At 35.4% G+C, this 19,513-nt stretch overlaps 1 protein-coding gene across 4 annotated transcripts in view; it reads right to left on the bottom strand.

Moving 5' to 3' along the window:
• LOC306870842 (zinc finger and BTB domain-containing protein 20-like) overlaps positions 1–19,513 on the bottom strand; it is a 57,467-nt gene that overhangs the window by 24,840 nt on the left and 13,114 nt on the right. The window contains exon 1 of one of the 4 annotated variants that reach the window (XM_079418275.1): positions 15,519–15,687. The exons of the other annotated variants lie outside the window; for them this stretch is intronic. The gene's annotated coding sequence lies outside the window, so the exon portion shown is untranslated. Of the gene's footprint in view, positions 1–15,518; positions 15,688–19,513 lie in introns of those variants that run through there. 4 annotated transcript variants of the gene reach the window in all.

The raw sequence follows: 19,513 nt of genomic DNA, 5'->3' as shown, positions 1-19,513 counted from the left end.
CAACAACTAGAATGTATTATATTCTCGTGTGAATGTAAGAGTGAAAAAACATGATTAATATCAATTACGCTCTGTACCAAAACCGAGAAATCTCAGACAATGTTGTGTTATTTTGCTTAGTAGAATTAAAAAAAAATTAAAACCTGTATAACTTGTTCATTTTTAATCTATTTTTAAATTGATGGGCTACGTTTGTCATAACAAAGCTTTGCTTTTCATTGTACGTCTGCCGTTTACATAAGTGCAGTATGCACATATAATACATTTGTCAAAATGTGCAGTAAGCAAAAGAGCACACTCTGTTATAATGTATCCCACAATTTGTCTCAACTTGACTTTCCATGTGTAGTGTGGACAAATGAATCACAAGTAATATTAGTCACTATTTTTACACATTTTTTGTAGGATGTTTTAACATAGCTATGTGACAAGCAGTGCTAGATATGACAATTTAAAATGTGTCATTGTGTAAGGCCCATCCTTTATGCAAGCACATGCATGCAAACTCTTAGGTACACAAGCTCACATTTGTTGCATTTCAAAATGTGTCAGACCACAATTCAAAATGCATTGCAGGTATGGGTTGCATTCTCTATAGCTAACATTATCCCATCCTTGAGACACCAAATTTGTTACTATCATAGCCATGTGAGAGCACACAGTATATGCAAAAAACTATTAAAATCTGTCCCTGCATTCAATTTCTACTTTGATAACTTTGGGGCATCACTAATAGTCGCTGTCAACTCTTATTGAAAATAAATGATGTTCGGTCACTTGGAGAATCACTGACAGTATGAACCCCCCTTAAGACCTGTTTAACTAGAGTGCCTGCATGCTAAAATTACAATGTCACATCTCACAACAGCAAAGTCATAAACAATCAACACACATTACAGTATATTATATCTTCCTACAACACTGCACTAAAGGAAATTAATAAACATGACCATTAAAGAAGTCTTCAATAGATCAAAACGCCACTGACCTTGGTTTTTATGACTGTCTTATCACTTGATGCATTACCAAACCTCACAGATTTATCCTATTATAGTGCATTTGTTTATGAATGTGATATACAATTAACATTCAGGCATACAGTATTAGCCATTCATTCTCCTGTGTTCTGATCAACAGGGTTGTTATTTGTTAAACCTGTGAAATACCAGTCTGAGCTTTATTGGAGCTTTTGCCCTTGCATTATAACTACAAAAGTAATCCTCCCCATATTGCTGCAATGGCACAACCATTGGCTAAGATAACATTACAAAATGCCCATGAACTTCAGAAGTCAGTAACATAACCCAGATACGTCTTGCATTAACCCTTCATCTAGTGATACGTCATCACGTTCAAGCTTAATATACTACCAGAAAGCAAGATAGATAAATAAATGAAGGTTAATTTGTCATCCATTATACTGACTTGCAATGCTATGAATGTTGTATATATACTACCAGAAAGCAAGATAGATAAATAAATGAAGGTTAATTTGTCATCCATTATACTGACTTGCAATGCTATGAATGTTGTATATATCAACATGGTGCATTTTGCCCAACCTACTCTGCAGTGTTGGCTAAATTGTGGTGCAACGGATGCCTATGACTTGTTATGACTAGACATTTAATGCAAGTTACAACACTGCTGAACGTAAAACATTTCTCATTGTATACAAATAAGCAGATGACTAATTTCATGGTACACAATGGCAGTGTTTTCGGCTGTTTGGTCATGACCCAAAAATGTGTTGTCGGTTTATTCTGATAGGGAAAAAGAGAACAATGCTATGCAACTGTAGTTTTAAAATGCATGAACCTTAGTACTGAGCACAGGTAGGATCGCAAAATAAACAGATGCTCACAATACTTCTCATTGTTGGTGTTAAAGGCTACGCATCTATTCAGAACGTGGCGCTAATTTTGGTGCTACTTGGAAGAAGCTAGACATTTTAATCAGATGGCAACAAAGGATGACTGAGTAAACCATAAATTAAACAATGCAAGGTAAATGAAAATACGGCCAAGACTACAATCCAATAAGTACTTGTCACATAATGATCATCACAAAACAAAAAACAAAACAGGCACTTAAAAAAATGTGAATGGGCCAATTTTTGGAGCATTTAAAAGCAGAAATGTGAAGCTTATAATTTAATAAAGGAAACCAACATTTGGCTATTGAGCTTAACTTGCAATAAACCCAGAATATTTCTTTAAATAGCAAAAATAAATTGGACACAATATGTCACATAGATAACTTAGCAAATTGTGGGCCAGTGCAGTTTATGGTAGTATTAATACATTGCAGAGCTTGATTTTAGCTACATTCTGGATATTGTACCTCTTGATGTTCACTATGAAATATTAGTTGATAAATATTAGAAATTAAATAATAAATCAGGCTACTTTATAAATACATTAGATGATCTGTCTAACAGTTTGTTAGACAAAACAAAGTACTCATGACAGTGACCCCAATCCATCCACCGTCATTCCAGACAGACGCTGATGCTAAAAGACATAATTTGATAGAAACTCATTTTGTTAGGCAATGTAGATCAGCCTGATATTAACATTGCCATAGCTGTCCCCGGTAAAAGAGGTTTCATTTGCATGAGACTTTTTACTGAAGCCATGCATTTTATTTCTTTGTCTCATTACCGAAAATTTTTCGATACTTTCGAACACTTTATATTACGTGGCCTCAACTACTTACTGTGTTCATATTGTACTGCAAAACACTTTTTCTGCTATTGCGGTGGGATAAGGGTAAGGTTAGGGACAGGTTTGGTGGTATGGGTAGGTTTAAGGGTGGGTTAAGGTGTAAGGGATGGGCCAACAGTGTAACTATAAATGTAATTACAGAAATTAATGACAGATGTAATTACATGCAGGTATTTTTTTTAAATATAAGTACTATGTAAAACATGCATGTACACAATAAGTGCGTTGTATCAAATGATTTTTTAATGTACGTACATAGTTAATATAAAGTGGGACCTTTCGATGTGATATCGGCATTAACGATGTTTTCTTGTGATCATGACTTAATTTTTTGTGTGCTCAACATTGTTTTTATTATTCTGGAGGCTGCAAAAACTTATCACAATTCTTCAGCATCACAGATGAACACATTTGTTTTTTACTTTGATCAGAGATGTACTCCAGCAGAAACAGCTCTATGTCTGTCAGTGATTGACAACTTCCACATTAGTGTCCATCACTTGAGAAAAAGCCTGTCAGATGTATCGTAAAAGACAATATAGTGACCCTGAACGTGTAATCAGTTTTATTGCCAGCCAACTTGAGGGAACGGGACGTCTACATTTCTGCACTGAGCAATTATTACATTTATGATGCCGATAACAAAGACGACAACGTGCATGTGACACTAGTCCCATTCACAAAGCACAAGATTTTCTTGAAATAAAATTACCTTGTGATAAAACAGCATTTTGTTGTGACGTCTACTAAAAGCTAAAAATAGCTCACTTGTCAGCTTAATGCATATTTAAAATTTTTGAAGAAAAATAGAAGTGGTGCTTGCTTGTGCAAACTAGTCTTTGATATTCTGGTCGCTAGATAAGGCTCAGATCCCTAAACTGAATATAATGGTTTCAGACATTTTATTGCATGTTAAATGAAATTCAATATGAATTATTATAGTTTAAATTTGTATTAAATGCAATTAAATGTTGTTGTTTTATCCACTTAAGTAGGACTAGGTACTTTGTTATGTCATTTCATAATTACTTCTCTTGTTTTTAAATGGTTAAATATGGTTAAACTATGCTGCTGAATGTACTAACATGCATTTATATTAAACTAAAATACACTTTAATGTCATTTATATTGAAACTTGTATGTCATGTGTTTAAATATATTTCTAATTTTATAGATATATATAGTGCTGTCAAATGATTAATCGCATCCAAAATAAAAGTTTTTGTTTACATAATATATGTGTGTACTGTGTATATTTATTATGTATATATAAATGCACACACATACAGTATATATTTTGAAAATATTTACATGTATTTATATTTATATTACAGATAAATATATTTAATAAATAAATAACATTTTTCTTAAATATATACATGTATGTGTGTGTATTTATATAGACATAATAAATATACACAGTACACACACATGTATTATGTAAACAATTAGTACATTTAAAATATATAACTTTACACATAATACTGAATACCGCACTACAATTATGTACAATTAAAATTTAAATAAAGTTCTTTACATGTCCTCATCAAAATATCTACTTCTTTAAAGCATGACACAATATTTTTAAAACAATGATTTGAAATGAATTTGAAATAAAACATTTAATTTGACTTTACTAAGTGCACTTTTCAAATGTGTATTAAAGTGTGGTAAGAAACACTCTTTAAGTACACTTAAAGCTGTAACTTTTGACCCATTAGCAGTTAAGGCAGAAAAATACTGGCGGAGAAACACTGTTTTGGTTATTATGGTTATTATGACAGCATTGTGCTTATGGTTACAGCCTTATCCGTGTGAATCTCACTAAACAACATAAAAACTCCCCCAATAGTCAAAAGACAGATATAAAAAAAGTCTTATGAATAGGTGAGTAGACTGTTGTTTTGACTTGTTTGGCTACACTGACATTAAATTTAATGATGTCTATTCATATCATATAAAGTAAAACAGCAGAATATAACTTGTTAAAGCTATTTATAGAAAGACCAAAAGCACTAAACGGTCTAGAAATTGGCATTGCTACCAAAATGAAGACTGTTTTGTGAACCTAGTCAATGCATAGCATATGTGATGCTATGTAAACTATATTGATATGTGATTTACTATGGGTGCTGTTGCATTCATTTTGCTTGTTTGTTTGTTTGATTTTTTTAGTTAATATATAGTTGTAGCCTGACATTTTTTTTTACGTTACTGATTATGACATAAACAAGCGCGAACAAATGATTCCTGAGAAATCCATCCCAACAGCTCAAAAATCTAAGTATTATTATAGACTTACCATAGTGAAAGACATGGTTTGAAAGATGGTTTCATGATGTACTTGCTCATTAATACAGAGTTCTGGCATGAAACTCTAGTTGGCACAGTTCGTAGGTCTAACTAAATCTGACCCAATGACATCATTATCTCATGGCACAGCTGATTGGTTTTCTTCTGTATCAGTAGCCAATGAGCTCACTGCTCAATTTTCAAATACCTGGCTTTGTTTTGCTGTAGCAGTCGCAGCGCAGTTCGCTGCACACTTCAGAAACCCTCCACCTTCCCCAGCTCCACCTGTATAGATCTGCTACGAGGTGATTCATGCTATAGGTGGTTATTCATATCTGTTATATGTGCAGCAGCAGTATCTCTTACATGCTCACAGCAGCATGTTGTGGATGTGTTGGCAGTAGCAAGTCTTGGTACTTGCTCTGCTGCAACAGCAGCAGCAGCAGCAGCGTAGCAGATCTATTCCGCCAAGACCAAATACATTAAAGGGTTAGTTCACCCAAAAATGAAAATTCTGTCATTAATTACTCACCCTCATGTCGTTTCAAACCCGTAAGACCTCCGTTCATCTTCAGAACACAAATTAAGATATTTTTGATGGAATCTGAGAGTTTTCACACCCTCCATACACAGCAAGGGTCCTTACAAGATCAAGGTCCAGAAACGTAGAAAGGAGATCGGTAAAATAATCCATGTGACATCAGAAGTTCAACCGTAATTTTACAAAGCTACGAGAATACTTTTTGTATGCAAAGAAAACAAAAATAACGACTTTATTCAACAGTTTGTCTTCTCTAGTGCGTTTTCATTTTAAAACGGAGTTTTCACTGGCGTTTCTGCTGCGTTTCAGAAACGATCTCTGTTTACACTACACAACCGAAAACGCATGTCACATGACCATTCATGCAGGTACAACAATAGATATGTATAGGTAGATTCCCTTTTATTTAGATGCCGGATGCGTCTGCGTGCTTGGAGCGATCGAATGGGAAAACTACCCATACATATCTATGGGTACAATAACGAGCATGATGTTATCGATTACATGGTCGTCAAGGATACGCAGTAGTGATGCGCGGATGGCGGTTAGATCCGTGGGCGCTGCAGATAATCTGCGGGGTCAGGTAATAAAAAATTAAGATAAATCATTACTGATGCAAATATTAACTACATTTTCTAAAATATGAACATGTGTTAAATAGGCTACAGAAGTTGAATAAACTGGAAATGAACATATTAAAGTTATTCAACAAAACATTTAGTCAAGAGCAGTGAGGGATTTTCTCAGTCTTTTGTTGTTTGATTAACATTAATGACAAATGGCACAACTTTATTAGGCTGCTGTCACAAGACCTATTTCACGGATCCAATAGTCTACTAAAACACATGCGTTTTCATTCGCAACTGTTTACATTAACTTAAGACAAAACCGACAGTGCTTATGAGGATACTTGCCAGGACGACAATTTTGACGTCATTTTGTGTGTATTTGGCCACTTAAGCGCAACAAGCGCGCGCTTTGGATGTTATTGTAAGCGCACAGAAAAGCGCCTCAGATGCGCACGAGTACCGAAAGGCTTAAAAAGACGTGCAAATAATAAATTTTTGTGATGATGCAATAATGACCGATTAGACAACTGACAATTCTGTCAACTGTACCGAAACACGAGCTAAAGTCTTGTATCGCAGCGTGCAGCTCTAGATGCACCGATGTGAAGAGAAGGTAAGAGAGAGAGGACGCAGTACAGCTGAACCACTCACGCTGTTTTCAAATGACTGATTTGATTTGATGGTTTGTGTGAATTTATTTACTCATCTAACCTACACGCTATATTGAATAAATGTTTTGCAGGAATTTCCCTCATTTTAAAGTCGAAAGCTGCGGGAATGAGTAATGCGATATATGCGCAATACCGCACTGAAATTCAGGATCTGATTAAACATAATTCTATTGTACAGAGAATTGTGAAACATGACTTTTCTTAAACTTTCAGGCCTGGAAATTGCTGTTTTAAAATTACATGACTTTTCATGACTCTATGAACCCTGATGTTCGGGTGTAGTTACCTAAATCAGACAAAAATGTAGGTGCGGGTGGATAATTTATTTGAAGCTGCAAATTTGGATGACGTTTTAGCTCATCCACGCATCACTAATACGCAGAGTGAATTTGGGCAGCCACGGCATCGTTTTCAAAAGTCTCCGTTTTGGTCCGTTTACATTGAAACGCAACCCCAGAGTTTTCAAAACTAAAACGGGGTCTGCAGCGTCTTCAAAAGTCTCAGTTTACGACCTTGAAAACGCTGGAGTAGTGTAAACAATCCGTAGCAAAAGTTATGCATTTTAAAATGAAAACGCTCTAGAGTAAATGGGGCCTATGTCAGCCGCACCGTGCGGAAACGTCTTCTACGTATATTTACATTTTGATTTGAATGAAAACAGCGCATCTGGTATGCGGCTAACACAGAAGAGAGTTCGCAGTTTCCATCCAGCGGATATTCTCCAAAATGGCGCTAGGTTGATGCGGAGAAGACAAATTTGAATAAAGTCAGGGGGGGTTCTTCTGTGCACAAAAAGTATTCTCGTAGCTTCATAAAATTACGGTTGAGCCCCTGATGTCACATGGATTATTTTACCAATCTCCTTGCTACGTTTCTGGACCCTTGCTGTCTATGGGAGGGTCAGAGAGCTTTCAGATTCCATCAAAATATCTTAATTTGTGTTCCGAAGATCAACGGAGGTCTTACGGGTTTGGAACGACACGAGGGTGAGTAATTAATGACAGAATTTTCATTATTGGGTGAACTATCCCTTTAACACTGTCATTAGGGGTGTGCGATATGACGATTTTTGATCGTGGACGATAAAAATGTCTCCACGATCTGCTTTTTAAGAAATATCGTAGTATCGCGCTACCGCGCACATTGTCAAATACAGTTCTGGCGCCTCCGTCTCTATATACTGTACAACACGACATACAGCAGTAGAGTTACTCTGACAGGACACTGCACTTATTCGCGATCGCAAAAGTACATTATTTGCATACAAGCCTTGCTGGTAAATGTTTAATTCGCGCGCTGGTCTGACGTGCGCTTGTTCTGAGCGGATACACCTGAAGCACGCGCACTAAAACGCCTGTCTAACAGCGCCTGATTACTCAACTAAGTTATATTTTGCGCTAATACTGTCAAAACACACAAGGTTTACATACAGACTGAGTTGGTTATCTCTAAAATGAAAGTAAATAGTTAAGAGAGAAACGGATGCGTGCCTGTATATTAGATGCGTGCAGCTCTTAAAGGGACGGGACACTAAACATGCTGTCGACTGTCATTAAAGGGATAGTTCACCCTAAAATTTAATTTCTGTCATTATTTACTCAGTGGAAAACCAAACAGTTGCTGGTCCACATTGACTTTGATAGCAGGAAAGAAAAATCCTATGGAAGTCACTGAGGACCAGCAACTGATTGGTTTTCCACCTTCTTCAAAATAGCATTTATAAATGTTCAGCACAAGAAAGAAACTCATTCCGGTTTAAAACAACTTTTGAGTAAATGATGATATAAAAATACAACATTATGACAGAATTGACAGACAGATGACAGAATATTTATTTTTGGGGGAACTATTCATTTAACGTTAACAAAACAACAAAACGCAAAGAGAAAAATCACTCACTATTCTTGACTGAAAAACTTTAATACAGTTGCTTTAGGAATCAGTCTATCTAGTGTTTTATTTTTATATTTGTTCATTCAATTTCATTGAATGCTCTGCTAAATACACCTATTATACCTGAAAATAAAGCACTGTTTGTTTTATTTGTATATTATGTGTATTTGTAATGTGTATCTTTGTTCTTATTTTTTAATAAGAAAAATAAAATAATGACAAAGATTTATCTTCGCCCACTTTGGCCTAAATATCTGCCATGCATCTTTGTCTTTCTAGTTTGGCTGTAATGCTCAGACAACTTGTAAAACCAAAATAGTAAAACTAACAAAGAATCGTGATAAAAATCGTGAATCGTGATATTTCTATAAAAAATCGTGATATGATATTTTTCCCATATCGCCCACCCCTAACTGTCATGTACATTACCATGCCAATCCCTCCGAGAGTTGTCATGACAGAATTTAGATTTTGTTAATACATTTTGAACAAAAAAATGTATTTGATTTTTATTTCATTAATATATGCAAGTGCAATTTTTTAAGATTTGAAGTGCACTACAAGTGGGCATTTAATACAATTAAGCGCACTTCTTTTTCACATGAAATCATTTGAGAGAATCCAACCATTTAAACAAGTAATATCATTCCTCTCTTTAACAAGCCGCACAATCATTCATATTCTTAGCATATATGATGCATATACGATAACATTTATGCAGAAGATTTACACAATGATCACATTTGTGCTTTGCTTAGCAAGCAGTCCAGCACTGCCATGTGCTATCTTGCAGACACTGTAGCTGTAATGTTGTTATTCATATCATCACCATCAGAATACTCATTAATTAACAACAGCACGGTAACAAGACCCCAAAAGGTGACGAATTAACGCTAATGTAGTCCAAGATACATACTACTGCATATATTGTGTGCGCATCCTTTTGATCACCATCCACGCTGCCAGAATATATGCATGTGAATATTAATGCCAAAAAACAGGGGCCATCATCAAAGCCATGTTCTCAGTATAAACAAAAAGAAAGGTGCTTTGTCTATACCATGCAGCATGACAAACAGCACAGACAATGAATACTTCATGCATATTGATACGGGTAGAGGAGGTAAACGTTTCCTGATAAACACGCACACACGTGCATGCAGGGAGACTTTAATAAAAGGAGCTCATTAGGGCACGCAGTATGAAGATCTTTCAAAAGCTTTTTAGGGGTACATTAGATGTAACAGACATAAAAGCTTCACAAAAAACTCCATTAGCCTCTCGAATATTTCATATATTTTGTGAAGCGTAACATTACATACTAAGTGGCCACCCACTTTTTTGGTGGCCTTGAATTTGCAAGTATTTTCTGGATTTCAAAAAATTCTTCAGAAAAAAGTCCTAGGCCTTGAACCAAACCATCCAGCTCTGAAATGAAACACAACATGACCAACTATGATTTGAAGCAAAAAAGTATGTAAGTCAGAACAAAAGACTGAGAATTACCTGCATATGCCATGAAGCATTGTGAATGACATGGAATCAAAGATGACAGTAAAATATAAAACGCTTGATTTAGACATTGCTTATGAGAATAAAAAGTTATTTTTAGTTCATTTATATTTCTGTAAGTTTTCCCTATGAAACAAAGATCACTTAATTGTATGTGCACTTGTAGTGTACTTCAAATCCTGAAAAAGTACTTTCAGATAATATATTAATAAAATGAAAAGCCATTTCAGCGCACTTGATTTGCTTTTTATGTCTGTCTCCTAAAACACATGTACATTAAAAATGACACATTGCAAGATTTACTTTAAAATTAATTTGAAATCATTGTTTTCTTAACTGTTTGCCATGCTTTAATGAAGTACACTTCTTTTTATGAGCACATTTTCTACTTGATTGCAGTTTTAACTGTAATTAGTTTTTTAGATTTTACATTTAAATTGAATTTAAAAATGCACTAAATTCCAACTTCAACATTACGAATGTGTAATTACAAATATACTCATACACACAACATGCACGTTTCAACACAATTACAGTCACTTGAGAGAGTGAACATATTCCTACCTCACACACGGACACGTGCAGAAATGGCAGTAAATACATACAATGCTGTATATAGTGCTTTTTGTATATCTGGAGAAAAGAATCATTTACACTTTCTTTCTCTCTACTATATTCTGTCTTGATATGTTTCTTTTTATTTACAACATATTTTTTTATATATTCTGGATTTGTGTCTTATTGAGTACGTGTATGTCCTTAATTTGTTGTTGGTTCTGTTAGTTGTTGCAGTGTGAGATGAGAAACTAAGGTAAACCTTTCACTACTAAATACATGTGACAAATAAAGAACCTTGAAAGTATATTTTAGTTTGCCTTAAATGCCTGTCAGCACATTCAGCAGTTCACCTTAACCATATTTCTAAGACTATAGAAGTAATTATCAAAATGTTATATAACAATGTTTTACCTAAGTTGGTGAAAAAAGCAAGTTCAGTTCATTTTCATTTAATTGCAGTTTTACATGCAGTTAAGTGTCCAAAACCATTACATTCAGTGTATATTCTCTGAAAGTATTTTATTTCCTTTTAGTGTATTCTTACCTTAAGAATTAGTATAAAGTACTAAACTGCTCTTTTTCACAAAGGTATAGCAAAATATTTAGATGCATAGAAGAAACAGAGCAGTTTGAGAGTCTAGCGATGGCGACTCAATTTTATAATTAGCTTTCACTGACGTTTTATTTTTATTTAGTTCGGTTTTTTTTTTTACTTACAAAAGGGTCAGATGTTCTTGTTACATTAAAGTATGCTTTATGTTTCATGAGCTTAATATAATGTAATATAATAACTTAATATAATAACAAAAATAATGACTGTTTTCTTAAAGGTTCCCTGGTCTGCCTGGAGAGTCCACTGGATATGCCATGTTTCTATGCCAGACAGGTAAGGTGATTCAAATAAACGAAACAATGTTTTAAAGGCATCACAGAGCCACAGCGTTTGTAGTTGTCTCTGCATATTAAGCACAGATAGAAGGAAGTATTTTAAAGACATTTTAAAATGAATGGGACTTTACTTTGGGAACCTACTGTGGTGCTATATTGATGCAGTGACACCGTTTCTATAATTCTGGGACACACTGGAGATCTGAGATGAGTTTTGTAGTTTCTCTCATAAACACTGCTGAAATATCGGAGTGATTGGAGGGGAAATTAGGTAACAAAAGTGCAAGGAACCTGAACGTCAAGAATTGCTCCCAGAGATCCCCCCCCCCCCCCTCTCCAAACACACAACCCACACACACACACACAGGGCAGGCGGGCGGGCAGCCATTCCCCTCCTTTCTGCCTGGCCACAGTGGGTGCACAGCAGCCGCCTGCTACCTGCCCAGAATTCTAATCAGTCCAGGGGTCTGTCTTTCCCCCCCGCCTTCCCCTGTCTCACTTATTCTCTCCCTCAGACTCGCTCCACCCACTCGCTCACCCCTCCGTCTCCCGCCCTGCCTCTTTCTCTCCCTTGGACGAAAGGGGCCGATGATCCTTCAAAATTAATTAGATCCCTCCCCACCCCCTTTTTCCGGAAAAAAAAACTGCACATATGCACCCCCCCCTCCACCCCTTCACCACCCTTGTTTTCCCTCTCCCAAAAATCTCTAATCTTGGAAGGGAATCTTCTGAGTTTTATGACAAAAAAGAAAAACGACTGCCAGGAGACTACTGGAACGGTTTTCTGTGTGTTCCTCCACTTTCGCTCTGTGGCTCTATATGTCTGTCAGTCAGTAACACAAACTGTCAATACGTCCCTAGAGGTCAGATTGTCTGGAAGACGCTCAGACGGCTGTGCCCTGCTACAGCGACAAAGAGCACTGGGCGACGGAGACGAAAGAAAAGAATAATAACGTGGATGACGGACAGGCAGAGAGGAAAAGTAAGAAAGGAGCCGAAATTCAGGTTAATCAGAGACGCTTTTTAATGAGGCGGCCATCTCATAAAGCATGCCGTGCGGTGACTGGAGATCATTTTTATCTGGGATGGGGGGAGAAGGGGGGAAAACAAAGACAGAGAGGCAAGGCAAGAAAAAGGTGAGGGTGGGGTGTCGGGCAGAGAGAAGGAGGGAGGGGGGGTTTCTGGGAAGGGATGTCAAGCATCTGAATAATATAAATCTCAAATATGCAAATGTGACTTACAATGCTCGGCATTCACACATTGTCCTTTGCCTCTGAGCCTGGTCTTTAATGGCACACAGCAGAAACAATAAGCGAGAGAGGTGGTGCTGAGAATTTATTTATAACGCTACCAAACTATATTCGTATAAAACCTACATAAATATATTAATGATGCGAATGGTACGTTGACCTGCTTTCCGGTCCAAATACTAAGTGCTTTTTGATGTTGCGGTGTCCATACGGTTTGTTTATAGGTGTTAATAGCCTGCAACACAAGTGTCCTAACGCCATATCGCTCTCAGTGAAAGTATGCTTAAAAATCACAAAAAATAACTTAAAGGAAGCAAGAAAGGAACAAATCAGGAAATGAAACTGACAGTGTCTGTCTTGTCTAGATTTTGGCAGCACTTGTGGACAAGAATAATTCAGAACCAATGAATCACCAATACTCGCTGTGACATATTTTTCCTTGCTCGTAGGTTTTAGCCAAGGTCAAAATTACAAAATGTCCTCACCACACACATGCACCAGCGAGGTCCATATTTCTAAAATATTTTGGAAATCAACTGAATGCAAAAATCATTACCATACTGGTCAATCGGACAATCTTGTGAGACATTGGCTTGACCGATTGTCAGTTCAGTAGCCTTTTCTATTGATTATTTACTTCATTTTCTATATTCTAATATCTTTAGTGTAATAAACATCATGCAAAATAAGCCTTTATTCAGCTATTTTGTGTCAATCTTAATAAACTGTAAATAAATACTACATAGAGTGGGGTTCAAAACTCAGAAACCACATTGAAAATTTAGGATAGGAAATCCTATATCAACCTAGAAAATAAACAGTAATAAAAGTTTTGGGTTTATGACATTAAATGATTCTGCATTAATTAATAGGCCACTAAGAAAATGTCACACTGACTACATGGATCGTCAGACTTTGCACAAACTCGTCCGCTTTGCAAACACAAATTAACTGTGAAGTTAATGTTAATCTATATAATTTGTAATGAAAACATCTGTATTCAATTACAAAAAAATAAATGAATAAGATAATTGTCACTGGTGCTGTCAAACATCTGGAACTCGTTTGGAGTGTAAGTGCATCATACTGGTCATCGTCCACCCTTCTCTCTAATTATCAGTATTTGCCTTAAAAAACATGTAGTTCAAACATACTTGTTTGGCAGGGTTGATGCAAACACCTGTAAGTGAAACCAACCAGATACCAAGTATACATTTTCAACTAGTTTTTCCCATTCATTCTTCAACCTCCATTTATACCATTAGTCAAGTCAACAGTAACGAAAATGTGGAAAAATTGTACCTTTAGGGCTACAACATCTTGTCACTGGGAAAATACTCTTGATTTACCCCTAAAAGCAGCATATTAGTACCTTAAGGGTAAATATTACTACTATACGGTACTAATATGCACCTTTAGGGGTAATAAGGTACAAAGGTGTCCCTTTAAGGTACTGCCCCAGTGACAAGCTGTTGTAGCCCCAAGGTACAATTTTTTTTTATTTTTCTGACAGTGCATATGCTACTGTATAACCAATCCTCGAATTACAATACTCATATCACTAAACAGCCCTGTAAAACCCAACATACTTGCAATTTAAAATTAGATGATAACATACCATCAAAACATGGTTGATGAAAGAATAACTAAATGATCAATCAATCTCAGCATTTAATTACCTATGCTCCAACTGCGTGAACCCGTTTGCATTAAAAACACCTACACAGCGCATGAGTTGTAAGAAGCTATTTCCATTTGTGGAAAATAATAACTACATACATTAAGAAATACTGTTTTGTATCAGTTTTTATATTTATTGTTAAAAAGAGGTGACATTTAAATCAAGAGAAAGATTTATATCCTAACAACAGGCACTACATTTTGAAATGGCTCCCCATGTTTCTTAGTAAATTTGAAATGAACACACACACACACATTCATCATGAGATATTAGTAACACTGACTGCACACACACACACACTCTGTCGAGGTGATGGTAAACTCTGCCTTAGGTTAGAGGAGTAAATTATGTTAGCATATAAATGCAGACCAGACTGCATGAGAATACACAAAGACAGACAGTCCTAATGAATAAAATATCACTTTTGTCTTTCCTTTCTTTCATTCTTTTTTTTTTTTTTTGGTCACGATTTTGTGCAATACAAACATTCCTTAGCAAGCTAAAACAATGGACTGTTACCGGTCGCTGAATGAGATGGCAAAATATGTGCCGTCCTCCTGACGGCATTCATCATTCATTTATTTATTCATTTATTTAGCTAGCGTTCATTTCGAGTTGAATAGAAGGCTTCACTAAATGTAGAGCAACTGCTTTTGGGAACCCTTTTAACGGGCAACAAATGCACAAATTGAGTACAGGATGCACATTAATGGAGCAAAAAAAAATGTTTTAAAGAGTTTGTGATTGTATGCAGAAAAAGTCCTTTGCTTTTACACCAAGCTGAAAGTATTTAAAGCATTCAAATGCAAAACGTGAGAAGCAGAATTCCTACATAAATAGACCTTCAAAACAAAACTATCATTCGTTTCTAAAGCACACAAATAATGGCATAAACAAATGCGGAGAAAAAACAACAAGCCATGTTAAACATCCTGACCTGTTCAGACTGTTCCTCAGTGAGCGTGCATGGCGACTCCTTAAGCATTTTAGATGCATAAAATATGTTTGCATGAAAACCTACAAAATAATTTTTGACATACACTTCAACCTTTCACTGCTTTGCCATCTTGTCAGTGTCTGATTTCTCAAATGTGATTCCGGCACGTGAAAAACAAGGAAGTGAAATACAGCGAGTCGAATGCTCTGCACTTCCTTTACAACAACACGCCAGGCCTGACCTGAAACGACCCCACGCTCTTTAGGCAAAGTGCCAAGAAAGTCTTCCGGAGAGAAGCTTAAATTGCGTGTTTATGCCCTTTTGCCATCTAATCATAAAGTTATGCATGTTCCTGCTTTCTATGAAGCTCTTGTTCTTGTTTTGCTGTCAAATTAGTCCTACTCCTCTGCATTATAACATATAGATTTTAAGTTTTGGTCTGGGATACCTCTGATTCATACTGTGGATGGTTTTTATTTTTGTCATTTTATTTTTTGGTTTATTTTGTTCATTGACATTTTTGTTTCTGAATATCTCAAATGCTAAATGGCACTTCTGAGTCACCGCTTATTAACAATCACATTTCTCCTGCTTTTGTGCAAATTACTACTAATTGGCTTTCCAGGTTCTGGTATTCAATCAAATGCCATAAACACATATTAGCTTATATCCGTTGTAGACTTATATGATTACCACCCATAGAGGGTCTCTAAAGGTCCAGATAGTGTAGGTTTTGTATCAATAATGGATTATCAATCATTTATTTAGCTTGATTTTCAATACCATTACTATAAAATCACATGAGCATAGATCACATAGCTCTGCTGATGTTTTCTGTGTGATGTTTACTGTGATTCAGTGCCTCCTTTCAAATCAGACTCCCATTAGACTCTGCATATATGCGAATTGCATGTGCAAATGTATTATATTGCAATTCCACAAACATGCAAGCTCATATGTTTTGTTTCTCTTTATTTGTTGGTGCACTATGAAAAGACCTCAACTGTGCTGATGTTGTGCATAATGTTCCCATTTTTGTAAATGATATCGTACAATTGATTCAAAAGGTCCTTCTTACATGTTAGTGATATTGGCATCTAGAGATTTTGCTTCTTGACATGCTTTAGTGAAATATGACGCAAATTTTCCAAATAACACATTCAGTACACTTAAAAACATTAATCTGAATAAATATCACAAGCATCACACACTTGGGAAATAACTAATTCCATACCATTTGCCCCCTTCATTAAGGTGTAAATCCCTATGTTCATTTATATTACTCCTCATTATGCATGTTTTCCCATTTTTAACCAACACTTCAGTCATGACTACAATATGACCACAACAACTGTAGTCATATTGCATTATTTGGTGTAAAATTGTAAAAGGAAATAAGGGGGAGTGAAAAAGCCATGTGACAGCCGTGTTTCTATGCCGGTTTAACTAAATATAATATCACAAAGATATTTTCAAGATGGACCATTTGACTGTTCATGTGACGGTCTTCAAAATTATTTGAACCCTGGAGCAGATATTGGTACAATTACAGTCTTATGTTGGTACAGATGTCCATGGCAACTGCCAAATTTAAAAAAAAAAAAGGAAGAAAGAAAGGGAAAAAAAATCATAGTATCAGCAAAAGGAGGATAGCCGGTAGAAACAGGAAGTCGTGAGAATCCTTAAAAAGATCAGATAGTGATACACCGACTAGTGCTTCAGTTCTTTCTCCACACATCACACTTGACCCCCAATCTGCAACATCAGTCCACCATCAAACACACTTCAACCTATGAAAATGGATTCTGAAATAAGCAGTTCACCAAAGCTAGTCTCCATTACAATTGGCTCACTGTAGGTTTATATGAACGCCATATTACTCAGTCTTCTGGATGTCATTACAGACCTTAAGTAACAATGCCAATCAATATTTTCTAATCAACATATGGTGATCCAAAATGGTTAACTAGCCTAATTTATAACATCAAAGATGCAATCAAAATTGACACGTTCACTTTCTCAATAGACATTCCTGGTGTTTTCTGAACAAAAATGTTTCTCTTCATAACAAGAACCTGCTCAGTCTTTAAAACGATGCTCTTTTCTGTCTGATGTCACCTACAGGCACGGAAAATAATGATAACCATTTAGGCCTTACTCTTGAAGGTAAAGCCGCATTTCAAAAACAATGCCAATAACACAGTAATTTATTGGCAGTTAATGTAATAGAGATTTATGTGGCCACCATTGCACCTGACTAGATGTAATCGTTCATGTGTGAGAGATATTAGATGTCATTTCTTGATACCCTTTATATTGATATGTGCTATGCAAACAATGACAAATAATCAGCCTTAATAATAAACACGGAAAAATAAACAATATAAGTTATAACCAAAGCCAAACACAATAGTAAAACATAACAGCCATAGTGTTAGACATAATTACAGTTAGTGGAAAAATTACCTAGATACAAACAAAATCAAGCTAGAATGATGAATGAAATGATAGCAAATAGGATCCCCCTTGAACACTGTGTACATATTTTTTGAATATATATTTACATACAAGAAAATGGATACACTGTCAGCACACTAGACTATAAACTGGAAACTTTTTTTCTTTCTTTCTTGCTTAAACAATGGTATTGCTTTTCCAATAAAGTATCTCCATTGTGCCAAATCTCCAGTGTCAGAATATAAGGCCTTTAGAAACTTTACGTCGTCAGATTAATAACCATGTTGCAATCGCAACGTGTTAAAACAGCCATTTTCCATTTCACAAGACTTACACTGAAACTAATTTTAGAAGAAAATCTGAACAATCATTTTGATGGGAGTTATCACACTGCACATTATTATTTAAGGGAGCATAATATGGGAAAATCCAAATTAATAAAGTGAGAAAGATTTGCAATATGCTTTTCTAATCCAATAAAACGCATCCAAAGTTTTTCAAATGTGTCAATAATGAGGACCATATTGGTAGACAAAAACAAAAACAACTTTTTTTTAAGTGCTTATGATAAATAATACAATTATAAGCACCAATATAAACAGCAGCATGGACCGTGTTAAAACATAGGGCTACAAATAACAATTATTTTGATAATTAACATGATAAGTGATGCATACATACAAACTGGTTAATTGGTTTGGGAAAATATAATGCAAATTAATTTTTCAAAAAGTCTAATTGTGTCAGACTGGCACGATTCTTTTCTCCAAATCTATGAATTTATATGAAAATACATAAACAATTCAATTCCTACATAAAGTGACTTAAATTTAGTGATTTTCAAACCATCTTGTATGATGAACATGTTCTTAATTTCTCAGTTAAAATGAATTTTGATATTTATTGGGACATAAAGTAAACCATCTCATCGAATTAAATTCTTTAAGGTTAAGTATTATTATTTTAAATATTTAATTATTATTTAATAAAAAGAAGTGAAGCAGTTTTGGTAAAATATTATAAATATAAAAAAAAAAAAGTCATGAGGTTCAACAAACATGCAAAAGCATGCAAGAAAACAACATAAAAACAGGAAAAGATATCAGTGAGCGGCCCCCTCAAAAAGAGCCTCATGACTGTGTGAGTCAAGGTTAGTAAAAATCTTTCCATTTCTTTATACTGGACACTCTTGGACAATTTATCATTACATGCTTTTCACACAACTAACCTGCTAAACACTGTAAAATTGCTGGATTGCATTTTTTTCCATAAATGTATCACATCTGCTGTTCACATAAGTAACAGCTTTCTAAAGACACTATTCACACATCAGCACCAAATACGGGTCAAATCTGTGATTTCAATCATCCAAAATTACCTTTAAACACTAATGTTTTTTTCATTCACCTGGACAGACACTTTTCTTTTCCAATATCTGTTGATATTTTTTTACTTCCTAGTGACAGGCATTTTTGCAGTAATTGCATCATCTCTGTCCAACTTTATGAATGGCTCAAAGCAGACTTCACATGTCAGCA

This window comes from Barbus barbus (genome assembly GCF_936440315.1).
Source record: "Barbus barbus genome assembly, chromosome: 6".
NCBI classification, from domain to species: Eukaryota; Metazoa; Chordata; class Actinopteri; order Cypriniformes; family Cyprinidae; genus Barbus; species Barbus barbus.
Note: the sequence above shows the minus strand (reverse complement) of the source record. Positions and strands in the feature narration are given on the sequence as shown.